The following is a 20,655-nucleotide window of genomic DNA, read 5'->3' as shown; positions in this document are numbered from 1 at the left end:
GAGGTATTTCATTCTCCGCCCAATCAGGATAAGGGTACAAACCTGAGCCTCCTTTGATGAGGTATTTCATTCTCCGCCCAATCAGGATAAGGGTACAAACCTGAGTCTCATTTCAATGAGATATTTCATTCCCCAATCAGGTTAAGGGTCAAACCTGAGCTTCGTTCCATACGAGGTATTTTCTACCCATCCAGGTTAAGGGCAAAAACCTGAACTTCACTCTCATAGAGTGAATCTTTCCTCTTCATTCCACATCTCATATCTATCATCTTCACTGGGCTAATATATCTATACCCAGTCAGATCCTTCTAACTGGGGCATTGTTTTTAGCCCAAATTTGGTGTGTTTTTCTTTGCCACTAAGCTCGGCCACAAGCCGGTTTAGTAGCAAAAAGAGACATCTGTAAACACCCCAAATTTTTACTCACCTCCTCGACATTTCCACCCAGCATCATCATTCATCCTTTGAGATCACTAGAGGGCAAAATGTTAAATTTTTGAGCTCAGAACTTGCAAAAGTCCAAATTTCATCTGCAACTCTCAAAATTTCTCTATTCTAGCTCAGATGTTCAAAATTCTACTCCTAACAAGAGACTGGAATCTCCAAATCCTGATTCAAGATTACATTTCAGAAAACATGTCATTGCATAGCATTGCATGAACATTTCATATCATTGCACTGCACAACATGTCATTTCGAGATCCAAAACTCTCGATTTCAAAACCTTTAATCCAGATTCGAATTTCAACTCTTTTCAAAATCGATTCCAAAACCCTGGGTCTTTAAAATTATCAATTTTTCCCATTTTACCCTCAGGACTCTGAATTTCAAAATATTTCCTCAGGGAAACGATCTGGATAGTTTTCAATAAGGACTTCAGCCACTTCATCTCAGATTTTACCCTTTTGTCAGCAATTTACAATATCATTCTTTTGCAAAATGTCTGTTTTGCTAATTGGTCCAGATTTTTATGAAAATTCCAAAAAGAGGTTTACTGTCTTGTCGTTATTTCAATAAAGAAGCAATATGGGACCCACCCTGAGGTGGTGCCACATAGGCTTTTCTTTTGAAAAACCTAAATTTTGAAAAAAACACTAAAATATAGGAGCCTTGTCCCTGGATTGGCGCCACTTGTCTTTTTCTCTCTCCTCCCATTTCCCTGCCATGTGTCAGCATGGGGTTCACCTAGAGGTGGTGCCACATGTCATTTTCTCTCTCTTTCCATTTCTTTGCCAAGTGTCAGTGTGGGGCCTCTTTAAGATGGCGCCACATGTCCACCATCTTCACTCTGTGCCATGTGTCATTCCAAGCTCACCATGAGATGCCAAGTGTCATGTGCTGCCCAGTTCAGAAAAAGTAAATCTTGTCTCCTCTGAGGTGGCGCCATTTGAAGGGTGTCTCTTGCAGAGGACACGTGTCAATCTCTCCCTTCTTTAGAAAAAGCAGACTGACACATGTCTCTCCTTACTTTTCTCAGAAAAGTAAGTGACACATGTCACTCTTATCTTCCTTCAGAAAAAGTAGAGGACATGTGTCACTCTTGGCCTTCTTCTGAAAAAGCAACCATTCAAAAAAATTCAAACAAGGCCTAGGTCGCGCAAATGCTGATTTTCATCCATAAAATTATTTTATTTCATTTTTTTTTTGAGGTGGCACCACATGGTTCTTCTCCTTCTCTTCCCTTCCACCATGTGTCACTGCAGGATCTCCCAAAGATGTTGCCACATGTCCACCCACCAGTCCTCCAGAACCAACCTCATTTGAATTTCAAATCTACCCTTAGGTGGCACCATTTGAGAAGACTCCTCCAGCTAGCTGACACTTGTCAGAAGCAGAGCCATCCTGAACCGCCACGTGTCCAAATCCCCCTGCATCAGAAAAAGTGGAAGCAGCCCTCCTCTAAGGTGGCACATTTGGCTTCCTCTGCTCCTGTCCTCCTGCACATGGCAGCGTGGAGCCTCCCGAGGTGGTGCCACATGTCAGCCTCTGCTCCCTCCAGAAAAAGCAGAAATTTGAATGTTCAAACTCCTCAAAGGTGGCACCACATGGCATGCTCCTACTTCTTCTAGAGTCAAACCTCAAACCCCCTTTTGAGGTGGCACCATTCTAGAACCCCACTTGGCTTCAATTTTCATTTTTTTTTTATTCAAAATAAAAGGTAGCCCCATGAGGTGGCGCCATATGAGAAGCTTCAGAAAAGCAGAGTTTGAATTTCAAAAACCCGAGGGAACCCCCTCTGAGGTGGTGCCATTTGGGAGACTCCTGCAGAGAAAATCAAGCTAAGTTTGAAAATTTTTAAAAATCCCCTGCTGAGGTGTCTCACCCACAAAATTCTCATTTTTCTATTTTCTCAAAAATCCAAGTGGCATGCCCTGAGATGGCGCCATATGGAGGGCTTAGATTGAGCCTGTTTGAAATTCGAAAATCTCAAAAAAATGCTACAAATACAAGGTCCCACGCCCAGCTGAAGGGAGAGCTCCCTTTGGATTTAGCATTTTCACTCAGAGTTGCCCTACTACACGATTTTGAAGTTCTGAATTCATGCCCTCCTTGGGCTCAATTGAGAGGGTGCATTGAAGCACCAACCTTGCTCGCACCACTTCCAATTCGATCTAGGCGTGGATCGATTTTCGTGAACCCTCGGAAGCCTGGATTGAAGGACGAAAGAAGCCATTGGTAGCCGTTCATTTTGGGAGTTCCAAAGCTGTAGGAAAACACAAGGTGCACTTCTATCCCTATTGATTTCATTATAGTAATATCCTTACCCGATTCGTATTGTCGTTTTGAAGAAAGAGCTCATCCGAGGGATGGATCGAGCTATTCTCGTAAAATGACACATAGCAAAAGATGTTTTCATGCTTTCTTGATTAGATTTCCACATTTCATTATGTTCATGCATTAAAAAAAGTTAGCTTTACATTTTATTTCATTAAAATAGTATGCTCCATGAATTTATTTAATATTTCATGCATTCAGCTTCATTTATGTAACTCCCTGTTTTTGTCAGTCAATCCACACATCATTTTATGCATTTATTTTTCGTTACAAATACTGAGAAAATCATAGTAGGCGCCCTTTGGTGTCCCTAACACTTTGCCAAAATTTTGGAATGATTTGAATTCGTTTACTATGGTAAATGTTCAAAATGGTAGGTCGGGTTTTGTTACCTAGGATACATTTTGGAAATTTATCTCCGACTTGTAAAATCGCGATCTCTCTCATATGAGGTCCGATTTTCAATCTGAAACATGTCTTAAACTCGAGATGATGTCTAGTATTTAATCTGATTTTTTCCGATTTTGTGAGAATTTTTTGACGTCTGACAAAAATCTTAGAGTTTGGGACACGTGTCAGAGCCTGATTTGGGCCTCTGAGACTTTGGATCAACTTAAGTCGATGGGTTCTCTTCAATTATTGTTCCAAATCCGAATCTGTAAAAAATGAATGTCATTTTCTAAGTATCCTCTGTTTTCATATGAAATTTTATGATTTTTAGAATAGTCTTAATATTAGTTTCGGATTTTTCTTGTCAGTCTCCTGTTTTGTTCTATTTGTCTGATCTGTTAGTTTAGGCTAGTAATGTCATAATTTTATCTCTATTCCTGTTGATCAAATGCTGAAATCATGAAAATGAAAGTTGTTTCTGCATCTGTCTTTAGTTTTGCATTTAAATATCAGAAATTTCCATGGTCGGATGCTATTTTTTCAGCAATTTTATATCAGATCAGGTCGATTTTACCTCCGTTAGAGCCAAATTCCCGGTACCAAACTCACCGTAGTTCAAATCTCGGAGCTGTAAAAGTCAAAAGTGTTCAATTTCATGTCCTTTATCAGTCTGCAAAATATCAGATGTTTCTATGGTGAAATTTTTGCATTATCACATAAAGTGTTACATTTGGTTCGGGTCCGTAGGCGAAACTCGCCCATTTTAGGATTTTCTGTAAACTTTTGCATCCAAACCATGTCATTTCGTGGGTTTTAGCATTCTAGGCTGTTTATAATAGCAGATAGATGCTCCATACCAAATTTGACAGCATTTGGAATTCGTTTGATGCCCCGTTTAATCGTATCATCAAAACAGGGCCCCGCGGGACCCTGATCCAAGCGAAAAACAAGCGAAATTCATTAATTTTGATGCATGGAAGCATGTCAAAATTCTGATTCTACGGTCATAATGTGTTTAGCAGCATGTCATCATGCCTCATACTGCATTTCATTATCATTTGGTTCGATTCGAATTTCAAAATCTCAATTTTACCTTCAAAAACCCTGATTTTAAAAGGTATAATTTCAATATTAGGGGTATTTTGGTCATTTTGACCACAATTTCGAATTTCAAACTATTTCTTACTGAATTTCTTGCATTTGCTTCATTTCAAATATCAATAAAGCATGAAAATAGGGTTTATATCCAACTCAGTCCAATAATTTCGGAATATTATTGGAAAATCTTGGAAAAACCCACATATTTGAACTAACCCCATTTCAAGTTTGCCAGGGACATTCAAAAGAAGGATCTGAAGTCTGCAATTTCTTTTTATTTCATTTAATTAGTGATGTAATAATGTAACTTTTGGAATAAGAGGTTTAATTTTCTACTTAGACTAGGATGCATATCATATAGTTTGAATTCATGCAATATCCTGTTTATGTGATTCATGCATTTTATTTCAAAAGCACTATGGATGTACACAAATGACACATGCACCAACTCTTAGGGAGTTGATGAACTCGGTGGAGTCCATATTTACGGCCCTAGTCGGAATATGGACGAAACCCAGATTCAACATCTTCCTACCAGTCACACTGAGCCTACACTCTTAGGCTATCTTCTAAAATTTCACTACATGCCTTCAATTTTACAAAATATTTTAGAATTAACTAAGTAAATTATAAACATATTTACGGCCATAGTCAGAATATGTGATGATTCTGCTTAGTTTAATCATAAAATTGCATGTTTTCCTAAAATAAAAAGGGTTTTTCATAAAAAGACATTCATCCACTCATGTCATTTGCATCATGGTATCATTTGCATTTCTCATGATCTTCTCAAGAAAATTCTATTACAAGGAAATCGATTTCTCTAGAAACTCTAAAAATTTTCAAGGTTGGATTTCCCAAGTCAAGTTTTCCCATGATTTTCCCTGGAAAATATTCTTTTCTTAAGACTCATTTTCAAAAGGACTTCCTCATATTTCTCAAGAATCAAAATCGATTTCTAGATATTTCAAGGACAATGTTCTCAGGATTTCAATTTCCTAAGTTTTGATTTCCCTTCTCCAAAGAGCTTTCCAATGAATTTCAATCGTTTTCCAAAGAAAATTTTTAAAGTTAGAATTTTCCTGACAAATGCTTTCCTTTTCAAATGTTCACCTTTTTTCAAGAATTACTTCTACTTTCCCAGGATTATCAACCTTTCATGATTTTCCCGAATCTTTACAAACTTTTTTGAGATTTCAAATCCTTTTATCAGAATTTCCTAAGAAATTGATTTCCAATTTTCCTTAGAAACATTTTCCAACTTGTTATCATCACAAAATTTTTACTTTTGCGAGTCAAACTGACCTTTGAAAAAGATTTTGAAAATAACTCACCTCCGTTTTAAAATGCGGGAAAATTCCGAAGAATGGGACTCGCCTGTCGGTACGAAGTTCATCCGTTCCTGGCGCCTTTACCAGGGGTAATTGAACCAAGGATCAATTGTATGCTTAGCTTTGCTCAACTTGTCTAAATCATGTTCTATTTCCTAAATGCACAAAGAATCAGGCATGTGCTATGGATTTCTGAAAATGCATATTTGAAAACATGATGTTTGATTTGAATATTGGAAATATTTGGAGAATTCTTGGAAATTCTTGGAAAAGATGACACTTGGAAAATCGTGAATCATTGTGAAAGAATATTTCTGAAGAAAGTGAAAATCGATTTTTGAAGAAATCTTGAAGTTTTGTGAAAATCAATTTTGAGAAATGTGAAATAGCTTTGGAAAACTTGATTTCTTTGAATTCAAACTTTGAAATTGAAAATATAACTTAGAAAAATCGAATTTGGAACTTGGGAAATACTTGAAATATCATTGGCAAATCCATATTTTGAGAAAATCGATTTTTGAAATAGACTTAGGAGATTTTGAAGAAATTGATTTCTCTGAATTGAAATTGGAATTTGTAAATGAATGAAATGAATGAATATGGATTTGAAAAACTTGATTTTGAGGAATTGAGGAAATCCTTTTTGTATTTTTGAGAAATGCAGTGCATTTTGAAGTTAGCCTAAGAGTGTAGGCTGAATGTGGCTAATACGAAGATTACAAATCTAGGTATCATTCATATTCTGACTATGGCCATAAATACAAATTCCACCAAGTTTGTCAACTCCATAAGAGCTTGTGCACATGCCATTCGTGTAGACCATAGTGAATTGGTAAAAATATGCAAGAATTGGCATACATAGCAGTTATATATCACAGTTTAAAACTATATGCAATGCATCATATTCTATGCAGGAATTGAAATTCTTATTCCAAAATTAATTACAATTTACATCACTAATCAAATTTAAATACAGGAAATAAAGGAAAATAAAGTCTTCAATGTTCCTGCAAAACTAGAAAACTGGTAAGTGAAGATATGTTGGCTTTTCTAGGTTTATCCAGCAATATCTGGAAATTGCTGGATTTTGCTAGATATAAGCCATGATTCCCTGATATAAACTTAATGAAATATAAAATAAAATTGAAAAAATAATGGAAATAAGATTTGAAAATTCGAAATTGGGGTCAAAATGACCAAAATACCCCTGATAGCAAGACTATGGCCTTGAAATCAGGGTTTTTAGAAAGATATTTTGTAAAATACAACTTTTAAAATACAAATAATGATAAATTAACTCAAATATGATATGACATGATTAAAAATATGAAAATTAAGGTTAGGGATTTCAAAATTGAGGTCAAATGACCAAATTACCCCTATTAGCAAGACTATGGCCTTGAAATCAGGGTTTTCTGAAATAGATTTTGATAAAAATTTGAGATTTATGATTGAAATAAGCATAAAATCAAACATGAAACATCCTAATATGATTCTAAACATGAAAAAACCCTAAAACTGCACACTTATGCACAAAAATCAAGAAATATCACCAAAATTGTGATTTTATCAGAGTTTTTTTATCTTTCAGGTATCCTGTTTTGCAATTTTATTAATTCAGACATCAAATGAATTCTAAATTTTATAAAAATTGACACAGACACTTATTATAACCCTAAAATCAGATTGAAATTGCAAAAATAACTTTTTGACATTATTTTAATCCAAAAAATGCATTAACAACCTAAAATAAGCTATTTTTAACCTAGGCCACATACCAGTTTCAAAGTTAGACCCGAATAAGGGGTCAATCTTCCATGAAAACTTCTGAATTTTTACAGAGATAAACTAGGAAGAAAAACAGACATTTATCAATTTACAGATTGGAAAATCATCTCCGGTTAGGGAGAAACCCTTCCGGCAATCTGAACTAAAATCTAATAAACCTAACAGGGGTTAAAACAGCTACTTCAGATTGAAAATACAGACATAAATAGCAACCTTAATAAAAAATTTCTAAAATTTTATAAGTGAACAGCAGACAAAAAAATAAAAATACTCATTTTTTACAGATCATGAATTGGATCTGTGGTTTGGGATCTATGAACAACACAAGTCTGATTAGGGTTTTGGTAAACCCTAACGAGTTTTAAATTTAAAATCACACTTTCTGTCAAAGGAAAAATACTAAACAGATATCTAAAAATCTCAAAATTTCACAATAGACAGATCTAATCAATATGAATCCATGGCATTTTACATATCTCAAATCGGATATAGGATAAGAAAAATATCATAACAGAAAGTTACCCTTTTGATTTTAACAACGATTTTAAAGTTTTAAAACTCGATTTAATGTCTGATTTTTCTGACAGGGTTCCCGAATTCCAAAATCTCTGATTTTTTTACAGTAGTTCATTTACACATCCATGTATCATATATAAAAAAATCAAACATTAACAGTAAATATTTCAATCCAAAACAGCATGCTCTTTTCTGTTCTAAACTAAAAACACAGAAATCTAAGAAATTTGAGAAATCATGCATTAACTAATAAAAAACAATAAGATAAACACTAAAACAGTAAAATAAAAATTATTTCTATGCTGGAAAACGTATAATAAACATGAATAAACAAATAAATAAATAAATATTAGGGAATCAATGGCTGGAATTTGATGTTACCTTTAAAAGCATGGATTTAACCCATTAAAAGGGTAAATCACATGTTTCATTGGTTAATAATGTAAAGACCCATGTTAAAATTGATTCTAATGGATTAGAATCCCTGTAAATACCATGAAACAGAGTTAGATCACTTTCTTGAACCTCTCTTGAGGTTCTTGGACTTGAATCCATGGTTTAATCCTTGAACACAAGAGTTTCCATGGTGAAATCTATTGAAAAATCATAAAAAACTAATAAAATAATAAAATAATATTAAATAACTCACCTTGGGGCTGCAGCTGCAATGGAGGAAGGTGGAGGTGCTGGAGAGGAGAGAGAACCCATGAAAATTTGAGAGAGAAAAGACCCCCCTTTGACCATCTTTAGGTCCCCTATTTATAGATTTTTTTTTTTTTCGATTTGTTTAGGAAGAGTTTTGATTTTTTTGGACTCTTTTTAATTGTTTTTGATAAACCACATGGGGAGGACGGGTTTTTTTGGAGAATTCTAACCTAAATGGACTCTAATTAATCCCTAATTAACACCTAGTTAAACCTTCGAAAGTCCAAATGTGGCACCACCTAGTATGGACCCACATTTGGTTTTTAAAACTTGAATTTAAAACCTTTAAAAACCAATGGTTTAAAACTTAAATAAAATAGATTTTTAAAATTGATTTTGACTCTTGACCTTCCTAATTAAGCCCCTAACTAACCTAAGACTACTAATTAGTCCTCTAACTGACCTAAAAACCCCAAATGTGGCGCCATTTGGGTTTTTCAAAAACCTAATTTTTTTAAAACTTTAAAATCAAAGTTAGAAACTAGAGTGAAGATAGGGGTTTTTAAAATTAAATTTTGACTCACCTAGACATCTAACCTAAGTAGGACCTAGTCTAACCCTGACTTTTACAAATGTGGCGCCACCTTGAGTGGGCCCCACTTGAATTTTCAAAAACAATTTTAAAGCTTGAAATTGAGAGAATTTTCAAAAGAGATTCAAAAGTAGACTTGAAATTAAAAGTTTTGAAATGGCATAGAGTTCCAACTGGATCAGAACTCCTCTGGATATGGCGCTAACTGAGTGGACCCCACATCAGAGTTTTGAAAATTTGAAATAAATACTGAAAATGGCTTTGAAAAGGGGTTAAAATCAATAGTTGAAATTCAAAGTTTTGAAAGTAGAGTCTCAAGCGAACTGGAACTCCGGGTTAGAGTCCTAGATTTTTAGGACTCTGCGATTTTGGTTCTTAAAAGCCAAATAAAGGAATTTTTAAAAAGATTTCATCGAAAATTGTGAAATAAATTAAAAAAACACAGTCAGGGTTAGACTCCTAACTCGACCGAACTCTGAAATAGAGTCCTAAACTAACTGGACTTTGTAAAATGACCTAAGTTTTGAAAACAGATGGAAAAGATTGAAAAGGGAAGTGAAACAGACTTCAGAATAGACTCCTAACTGGATTAGGACTCTGGGACAGAGTCCTAATCAGACTGAAACTCTAGAATTTTGAGAAATTTGACAAATAAAGGAATCTAGAAGCGACACCACTTAAATGGGTCTCATCTGAGAATTGAAATCAATTAAAATTTGAATTTAAAATGAATCCAGATTGTTTTCTGAGAAAATATTTTGAAATATAAAGTCCTGGGGTTGGAAAATGACAGAATATTGAATAAAAACCCAGGTTTTGAAATTGGTTTTTGAAAGAAAGGTTTTAAAAATAGAATCTGGATTAAATGTTTTAAAAACAAGAGTGATGGATCTCAATAATGAGATGTAATGACATGCAATGCTATGCAATGCAATGAAATGGTATGCCGAATGCATGCAATGATATGCAATGACACATGAAATGTAAGTACTGGATGTGGGTGAAAATTTGGGGTGTTTACTGATGCCCCTCTTTGCTGCTAAGCCGGTTGAAAGCCGAGCTTAGTGGCAAAGAAAACACACCAAATTTGGATTATAATAAAAAATGCCCCAGTTAGAAGGATATGACTGGTTATGAAGAAATTAGCCTTGATAAAAATGGTAGATATGAAATGGAGAATAAAGAGGAAAGAATTTACTTCAAAAGAGGTGAGATTCAGGTTTTGCCCTTAACCTGGATGGGACGGGAAATACCTCGTGTAGAAACGAAGCACAGGTTTGACCCTTAACCTGACCGGGCGACGAAATACCTCATCAGAATGAGGCTCAAGTTTAACCCTTAACCTGCTTGGGAAATGAAATACCTCCTCAGAGGAAGCTCAGGTTTGTACCCTTATCCTGATTGGGCGGAAAATGAAATACCTCATCAAAGGAGGCTCAGGTTTATACCCTTGACCTAATTGGGCAGAAAATGAAATACCTCATCAAAGAAGGCTCAGGTTTATACCCTTGACCTGATTGGGCAGAAAATGAAATACCTCATCAAAAGAGGCTCAGGTTTATACCCTTGACCTGATTGGGCAGAAAATGAAATTCCTCATCAAAGGAGGCTCAGGTTTATACCCTTAACCTGATTGGGCGGAAAATAAAATACCTCATCAAATGAGGCCCAGGTTTATACCCCTAACCTGATCGGGCAAAAATGGAATACCTCATCAAAGGAGGCTCAGGTTTGTACCCTTGACCTGATTGGGCGAAAAACGAAATACCTCATCAAATGAGGCTCAGGTTTGTACCCTTAACATGATCGGGCAAAAATGGAATACCTCATCAAAGGAGGCTCAGGTTTGTACCCTTATCCTGATTGGGCAGAAAATAGAATACCTCATCAAAGGAGGCTCAGGTTTGTACCCTTATCCTGATTGGGCGGAATTGAACAGAATCCTCGAAAGAAGACCGTGATGGAACCTTTGAATTTTACACAATAAATCTGACAGGGGTTTCGCAAAAGGATGGCATTGAGGTCCCTAAAGTTCAAAAAGGGATTTGATTTTGGGCGCCTCATTGCTGAGACTAAGTAACTTTTGAAATTGCCTTTTGCTGGAATTGGTGGCTTAACATCAAGCCGAAATTAGACTGTCTATGGTGGGACAGTGGGGACACAGGGAAGTGTGCGAATCTGAGAGCCCATGCGCTCAAATTATACCAAAGAAGGGAAGGACTCTTGAAAACTCCCGTTATCAAGTCCTAAAAGGGATGGTGTCAGGATGCGCCAACGATGAACCTCAAGCTCTCGATTCATGCCAGGATAGCTAGAAAATATTGTCAAAATGTTGAAAATTTGTTGTTGATTTAAAATGATTGAAAGTGATGCACATTGTTTTGAAAATATTCCTTCTTATCTACCGAAAGTATTACCTCTGACTGGGCTTAACTCCGTAGAATCAAGATTCGAATTCAAATTACTTGCGATTGGCTTTCTTTCAAAGAAGCTATCAATTTCCTTGATATGAACAGAAAAGAAAGTATTCTTGATATTGTGAAAATCATTGGTGAAAGAATATTGATAAAAGAATTTCACAAAATTAAAGAAGATTCTTGATAGATTCGGCAGTCTGATATCCTGGGATTCTTTTCTCATGACGATCTTTCTGCACTCTCTTTTTGACAGAATTGGAGCTCTCTTGGATTTTTTTTTTCGGGAATTACATCATCCTTTATTTTGGAGATGTTTTGACTTTTCTCTCTTTTTTTTGGGAAGGGTACGTCACAAACTCCTTCATCTCAGAGATGTTCCGATCCTTCTTTTCTCTCAGAGATTATCTTGATAGTTATTAGCTCTTTGGTTGGAAGTCTCTTGATGATAGCGGTAATTAAATATCCTTTAGGGTTTGTCGGTAGGCTCATCACACTCGCCTTCATCTCGACGGTGATCTGAACTTTCCCTGGAAGGATCCATCACAAACTCCGTCATCTTGGAGATGATTCAAATCTTCTTTGGCCCCGAGGGTCGACTCGCTTAATTCGCCTTCATCTTGACGACAATTGAGAGATCCCTTTTACAGATATTTAATTGCAGCTTAGGTGTTTGAGGAGATATGGAGATTGAGTGGATTTTTCTGTATCACCCAGGATATTTCGACTGCTTCATTTTTCAAGAATGATCTTTAAGAGTGTGTCATTGACTGCGATCAATATTAATCACTCATGGCTTTGCAACAACATTGAATTTTCTTTGCTGGCCATATCGGGGATTTATTCTTCATCCTTTTGGTTGGCCAATAGAAAGATTTTGAATTTTGAATCCTTCTTCGTGAAAGCTCTGTCCTTTCAGAAGTAATGCTGAAGGTATTTTGAAGTAATGTTTTTGTGCAATAAAGATTTTGAAATCAACAAATATTCGACGACGAATTGGCAAAATTTTCTTGAAATCCTTTGTGAAAGCGCAACACATCCATGACTAAACTGAATCCTGAAAAGTCTTAGTAAGAGATCAACTCGAAGGTTAGGTTTGGTTTTGATTTACCAGCTTGAAAGCAGGATTTGTTGACCGTCCAGCTCGAAAGCAGGATTCGTTTTGACCTACCAGCTCGAAAGTAGGATTTGTTGCCTGACTAGCTCGAAAGCAGGATTTGTTGACCGACCAGCTCGAAAGCAGGATTTGTTGACCGACCAGCTCGAAAGCAGGATTTGTTTTGACTGACCAGCTCGAAAGCAGGATTTGTTTTGACTTACCAGCTCGAAAGCAGGATTTGTTGACCGACCAGCTCGAAAGCAGGATTTAATTTGACCGACCAGCTCGAAAGCAGGATTTGTTTATTTGGAAATGATTGACATTAATGAAGTTGTAACCCGAAGGCTTGAAAAGTGATAGGTATTGATAAAGTTGTAAACCGAAGGTAGGAGCATGACTGATGTTGGTAAGATTGTAACCCGAAGGCTTGAATTGAGAATCTGATAGAGTGGGCGGCTCAGAGGCCTGATTGATCAAATTGGATGATCCGAAGGTCAAGATTTGAGAATTACATGACCCGAAGGTCAAAATTGGGAGTCGAACGACACAAGGGATTGAAATGGGAAATCAAAGGTTGAGATTGAAAAATTGAATAACCCGAAGGTCGAAGTTGAGGATTTGAATGACCCGAAGGTCGAAATTAGAATTTGAGTGACCCGAAGGTTGAAATAGAGAATTGGAAATTGGAAATTAGAAATTGGAAATTAGAAATTGGAAGTTTAAAAATTGGAGATTTAAAAATTGGAAATTTAAAAATTGAAAATTGGAAATTGGAAGTTGGAAGCTTAAAAATTGGAAATTGGAGATTAGAAATTGGAAGCTTAAAAATTGGAAATTGGAGATTTAAAAATTGGAAATTTAAAAATTGGAAATTGGAAATTGGAAGTTTAAAAATTGGAAATTGGATGACCTGGAGGTCAAAATTGTGAATTGGTTTACTGGGAACGACATGGGTTCTGTAGGGATTCAGCCTAGGAACGACATTGGTTCATTTGGAACGACATGGGTTCTGTAGGGATTCAGCCTAAAAACGATCAATTCCATAGGGATTTAACCTAGGGACTATAGTTTAAGAAGGAAGGATTCAACTTGTGAGCTTTGAATGGACCAGGTGTTAAACTGGGCTTTTGAGGGAAGATTCGAATTGGAATTCAAGTCTTTAAGGAAAAACTAGATGAATTGGATTTTGAAAGAGGGTTTGGGTCAGAACTCGGATCTTCTAGACCAATTTAAAAGGAAAAGAAAACTCGGATCAGAACCCGAATCTTCGAAGGAAAACTAAATCCATTGTGGAAGGAAAAGAAATTCGAGTCGGAACTCGAATCCTGAAGGAAAGGTAGATCAATTTGGAAGGAAAAGAAATTCGAGTCGGAACTCGAATTTCGGAGGAAAACTAGATTAACTAAAAGGAAAGAAGATCCGAGTCGGAACTCGAATCCTGAAGGAGAACTAGACCGGTTGGAAGGAAAGGAAATTCGAGTCGGAACTCGAATCCCGGAGGAAAACTAGATCAACTAGAAGGAAAGAAGATTCAAGTCGGAACTCAAATCCTGAAGGAAAACTAAACCAGTTAGAAGGAAAGGAAATTCGAGTCGGAACTCGGATCCCGGAGGAAAACTAGATCAACTAGAAGGAAAGAAGATTCGAGTCAGAACTCAAATCCCGAGGGAAAACTAGATCAACTAGAAGGAAAGCAGATTCGAGTCGAAACTCAAATCCCGAAGGAAAACTAGATCAACTAGAAGCAAAGCAGATTCGAGTCGGAACTCAAATCCTGAAAGAAAACTAGATCAATGTGGATACTGAATCTTAAAGTGTACCAGTGCGAACACCGGATTTTGAAAATGTACCAATACCCGCATTATGTTTTAAAAAATTACCAGTATGAATACTGGGTTTTGAAAGATTACCAGCACGAGCACTGAATTTTGGAAGATTACCAGTACGAGCACTGGATTTTAAAAAGATTGTCAGTACGATCACTGGATTTTGAAAGATTACCAGTGTGAGCACTGAATTTTGAAAAATTACCAGTGCGAGCACTGGATTTTAGAAAGATTGACGATGGCTCGGACGACTTGCCGGGGTCTCAGGATTTTATCCCTTATCCTGAATGGGAATTTTGATGCGAATACAAATTGATGCAGATGAATGCAGGTGAATGCAAATGAATGCATGCAAATGCAAATGAATGTAAATGGGTGCACATGTGTGCAAAATGAGAGATTTGTTTGATCCTGCCTCCATACAGGGTATTTGTAGATAAAATCAAAAATTAAAAATGCCCCAGTGTAACTGGGAAAAGAGAATATTGATCATTATTTGAAGAAAATTTTGAAGGAATTATAAAGAATAGGACATGATTTAAGTATAGAATTTTTTTAAATGTCGGGCATTGATAGGATCTGGTAATTCCACTCCATCGTCATTGATGAGCCGATAGGAGTTACGAGGTAATGCCTCTTTGACAACATAGGGACCTTCCCAATTGGGTGACCACTTGCCACCCGGACGGTGTTTGAGATAAGCTGTTGACCTAAGCACTAGATCATTGACTCGAAATTTTCTCTCAATGACAGATTTTGCATATTGTCTGGCTATCCTTTGACGATACGATTGAGCGTGCTCTGCTGCTCTGAGCCTTTTCTCATCTAGCAAATCAAGTTGTACTAGCCGTTGTTGCTGATATTGATCAAGAGGTAATTCTAGAAGTGATGCAAATTTCAGAGCAGGTTTCTGAACATGTAGAGGCAGTACTACTTCAGTTCCGTAGACAAGTTCTGACGGAGTAGCATTAGTTGGAGTTCGAATGGTGGTTCTATACGCCCCCAACGCATCATGAATCTTTTTATGCCAGTCACGGTCTGTTTCCAAAGTTCGCTCCAGGATTCGAATCAGAATCTTATTGGTGGCCTCTGCTTGACCATTCCCTTGAGGATAATAAGGAGCGGAAAAATGATGATGGATTCTGAACTTTGAGCAGAATGTCCTCATTCTCTCATTTTTGAAATGACTACCATTATCTGAAACAATATCATGCGGTATGCCGAAACGACATAGGATATTCTTGTGGATGAATGAGACCACATGTCGGCCTTCTACTGTGCGTAGAGTGACTGCTTCTACCCATTTAGTAAAATATTCTGTTGCGGCAAGAAAGTATTTGTGGTCATTTGAAGCGGACGGAGTAATGGGGCCTACGATATCAAAAGCCCACATGGAAAATGGCCATGGTGAGACGACAGATTGCAAGTATGTCGCTGGCGCATGAATAGAAGGTGCATGCATCTGGCATTGAACACACTTCTTCACAAAACGATAGCAATCTTGTTGCATGCTCCTCCAGTAATATCCTGCTCGGATGATTTGTTTGACAAGAGTTTGGTGGCCAACATGACCACCGCAAATGCCTTCATGTGCTTCCTGCACAACTTCTTTGGCTTCTTCTTCGTCCAAACATCTGGAATATTCAGAACTAAACCCACGACGATAGAGGACATCGGCAAGAACAAAATATCGAACAGACATGCGCTGAATTGCTCGTTGCTCTTTCTTTGAGAATTCTGGAGAAAATTCGCCAGTTTTAATGAAATTCTTGATGTCATGATACCAGGGCTTCTTTTTTTGCTTAGCCTGGTTTATCTGCTCTACTGGGACGAAAGCAGGTTGATCAAGTCTACCAATTTCAAAGGAACGACAAGATTCTTTGCTCTTGAAAGACATGATGGATCCCAGATTGGCTAAACTGTCTGAAACTTTATTGAAGTCTCTCTTGATATGGAAAAGTTGGAATTCTTCGAATTTGTCGGCAAGAGCTGAGACGATTTTCTGATAAGGGAGTAATTTCTGATCCTTCACTTGCCATTCGGCTAGGACTTGATTTACGACGAGCAAAGAATCGCCATAAGCATGCACTCTTTTGACATTAAAGTCCTGTAGAATTTTCAGACCTTGTATCAAAGCTTCATACTCGACCATATTGTGAGTGCACTGAAAATCCAGTTTGAGAGAAAAAAGGATCATCTTTTTCTCTGGTGTGATTAGCAGAATCCCAATTCCTATGCCTGCCATATTCTTGGAACCATCGAAGAATAAATTCCAAATTGGGGATTGTTGAATATTGCAGATTCGCTCATCGGGGAAATCGTCTTCGGCTTTAACATCCTCTGCCAGAGGAAAATCTGCCAATTGATCTGCAACTGCTTGGCCTTTGATAGATTGTTGGGAGACATACTCCAGATCATACTGCATTAACAGAACTTGCCATTTGGCAATCCGTCCACTGAGGAATGGTTGTTCTAGAATATACTTGAGAGGATTTAATTTGGATAGGATCTTGACTTCAGATGCCAGCAGATAGTGTCTCAATTTCTGACACATCCAAACCAGAGCTAGACACGTCTTCTCTATCTGAGAGTATTTCTTCTCGTAGTCAATAAAGGTCTTGCTCACATAGTAAATGGCATGCTCTATCAAACTGCCTTCTTCGTATTGCGCCAAGAATCCGCCGCAAGCAACTTGATTAACTGAAATATATAGCAATAGGGGCTTCCCCAATTCTGGTGGTTTTAAAATAGGAGGGTTGAGCAAGTACTTCTTTATGCGTTCGAACGATTGCTGACACTCTGGTCCCCATTCGAACTTCACTCCTTTTCTGAGCAAATGATTGAACGACTCACATCTCATGGCCAAATTAGAAATAAATCGCCGAATTGATTGCATGCGTCCCTGAAGGCTACACAATTCTTTGAGATTAGTCGGGGGCGGCATGTCAATGATAGCCTTGGCCTTAGCGGGATCCATCTCTATCCCCTTTTTGTTGACCAAGAAGCCTAGCAACTTGCCAGATTCGACTCCAAAAACACATTTTTGTGGATTGAGTCTTAGCTTGTAAAGAATGAGCCGCTTGAAAACTTGATAGAGAGCTTCAATGTGATCTTCCTCTTCTTTGGATTTCACCAGAATATCATCGACATATGCATCCATGATTTTGTGCATCTGATCATGGAAAATGACGGCCATAGCACGCTGATAAGTGGCTCCAGCATTCTTAAGCCCAAAAGGCATAACCGTATAACAGAAGGTGCCCCATGGCGTGGTGAAGGATGTTTTGGATTGGTCACGAGCGGCCAACTTGATCTGATTATATTCGGAGTATCCGTCCATAAAGGAAAACATAGCATGCCCTGCCGTGCTATCAACAAGGAGATCAATATTTGGGAGCGGATAATCATCTTTTGGAGTGGCTTTATTGAGATCACGGAAGTCGATACAGATTCGAACTTTACCATTCTTCTTGGGAGCTGCTACGATATTTGCCAGCCAGTCCGGATAATCAATTGCTCGAATGAATCCTGCTTTAAGCAGATCCTCAAGTCCTTCCTTGACCTGTTGCTTGATTCGAGGATCCATTTTTCTTAACTTCTGCTTAATTGGTTTCGCATCAGGCTTCAGAACGAGGCGATGTTCCACCAATTTAGGATCTAAACCTGGCATATCCTCATAAGTCCATGCGAATACTTCTTCATGCTGCTTGAGAAAATTAATGAGCCTTTCTTTCTCTCCCGGACTCAAACCGCTGCCAATCTTGAGAATTCTAGGATCATCTTCTGATCCAATATTGATGTCCTCAGTCGGATCCTGAACTAAGGATGATGGCTCATCTTGTTTCTGAACTGATGCAAATTCTGGTAATTCTTGAAGAACTGAATCGAACTCTGTGGATTCTTCTGACTGCTTTGTAGTCTGTCTGCATTCTGTTCTTATTTTGACCTGATGAATTACTGCTGACTTTGAACAGGTATTTGGATTAAGGACGAGTTCTTGATAGATCGGGAAGACATTCTGAAAATTGAAGAGTAAATTGATCCAAGGAAATCGCCCATCATAAAACAGATTGCTTTTATTGAGAAGATAATTGTAAAAACAAGAGATCAAAGTAATGACAATTTTGCAAAGATTTGATAATGAGAAGTAAAGAGACAAATGGCATCTAGATAGATAAAGAAAACTTGCAACTTTATTGAAAGATAGAATTGATCACAATGACAGTGATGAAAATGAAATGGGGTATCATCCCAACAAAAGAATAGAAATGAAAAGACAAGCAGATTCTTTTAATGTGTCCCCTTGATGAAAATAGTGCCCTTCTGGGATCTTCTGCCAGTGAAACCCGATCCGGCTCCCTTAGGGTAGAATTGATGATTAGGCTTTTGAAAGAAATTTTGATTAGAGGAAAATATTGATTGAGAATTTTGGTAGACAATTGAAAGAATTATCCCATTACTAGGGATTGAGTTGTCGCTGGGATTACGACAATTGCGCTGCTATTCTTTGTAAAATAAACAACTGAAAATATGCCTTGTTACCTAGGCGAGGTCGTCAAACTAAGGTGAAATGAAAATTAAAGGAATTTTATTAAAAATATGATTTTAATAATACACTTGACAGAGGGGAGGGGGACAGACAATTTTCCACCACTCCTGATAATCAGAGGACACTCGAGGACCAGGAAAAATAGTAAGAGTAACAAAGGAATCCCAGCCATGTCTGGCAGAATGGTATGCTCCGGACCACTGATCTGATGTGAGATCGAACTCTGGCAGGACCCCTGATAGTGGACGAATCTCTACCCGCTTTTGTCTCTGAGAGAACTGCCTGACACACCGCTCTGGATGGTAGTATGCGCATAAGAAGGGACCAAGTAGCCTGAACCGCTTGTCGTACGCATAGGTATATCTGGGAAGTGACTCCTGACGATCAAAGTAGTCCCATACGACTTCTTCCTTCTGAAGGTTATCGATCAAGAATCGGTATCGAGCAACTGGAAGAAGCTTTTCACCATTGTATCTGAATGAGCTAGCTCGGGCTGGCACATGCCAGAGGAACCAAGATTGTAATGCGTAGGTGCACCCTTCGACTAGAATCGATTCTCCAAGTGTGAAGCGGGTCAACCCTCGGTATAGAAAAGCAAGTGCGGCCATGGCAATGGAGAGGTGGCTGGTCTGTCGACTTCCCCACCTTCGCAGAAGTTGGACTATCCTGATATCTATGTAATTCCGTCCATCGAGAAAGTCCCACTGCGAACACCAGTTCTAACCCACAATCGTCCAAGTGGTCCGGAAACATACGAGAGAAGTTCTTGAACCATGAATAATATCACCGGGGAAAGAAGGATCCGGTGCTGAGGACTCGATGTTCTGGAAGACCTTGTCGCACCTCATAGAAGATGTGACCCTCAGGAAAGACTGAATCGAGTTGACTGGATGCCATCAGACTGAAAAACATGGAAAAAATTGGGATAAGACTTGGGAAAATACAGGAATTTTGAAAGAGAATTGCAGGCAGGATAAAATGAAGCAGAAATTCGAGATCCAGAAGAAAGTGAGGATGGAAAATCACCTAGAGTTTTGAAGGAAATTAAGGGAAATTTGGAAAATCGTCAAGGGTTTGATGAAATATGAAGAAATGCTTCATAAAATGAAATCGTCCAAGATTTAAAACATGGACAGTATATGGAAATTGATTGGGGATTTCTGAAAAATCGTTCAGTTATTTAGAAAATTAGGAAAATATGGGAAATAAAAAGAAATGACTACAACACATCCTGCACAAACAAGTATGCACATACAGCATTCCCTAAAAGCTGACTCTAGATGCATAATTTTTTTGAAATAGCTGTGGGACCTTAATCCTAACTCTAAGGTTCAGATCAACTGTGTCCAACCATGCTATGCCGATATACTCAAGCCAAGGCTCGATGTACGTGGCATAAAATCAATTCCTCCGGTTCTAGGTTCAAGTTTTCCAACATCCTTGAGCACCTACCGATATACCTCGGACTATGGCCCTTAGGTACGTGGTAGGGGGGTGTTAACCCAAATAGGTGGCCCAGTTGTGAGACTCTGTCCCGAACTATGGTTCTGGAAGAGAGCCCAGCAACGTGAAGACCGGGACAATATAGGTGGGGTGTTTTTTGAAAAATATGAGCACATGCAAGCAAATAGA

Source organism: Nuphar pumila, chromosome 1, assembly GCF_984573655.1.
Source record: "Nuphar pumila chromosome 1, dmNupPumi1.hap1.1, whole genome shotgun sequence".
In the NCBI taxonomy this organism is placed as follows: Eukaryota; Viridiplantae; Streptophyta; class Magnoliopsida; order Nymphaeales; family Nymphaeaceae; genus Nuphar; species Nuphar pumila.
The sequence above is the reverse complement of the archived record's forward strand: the minus strand, read 5'-3'. Positions refer to the sequence as shown.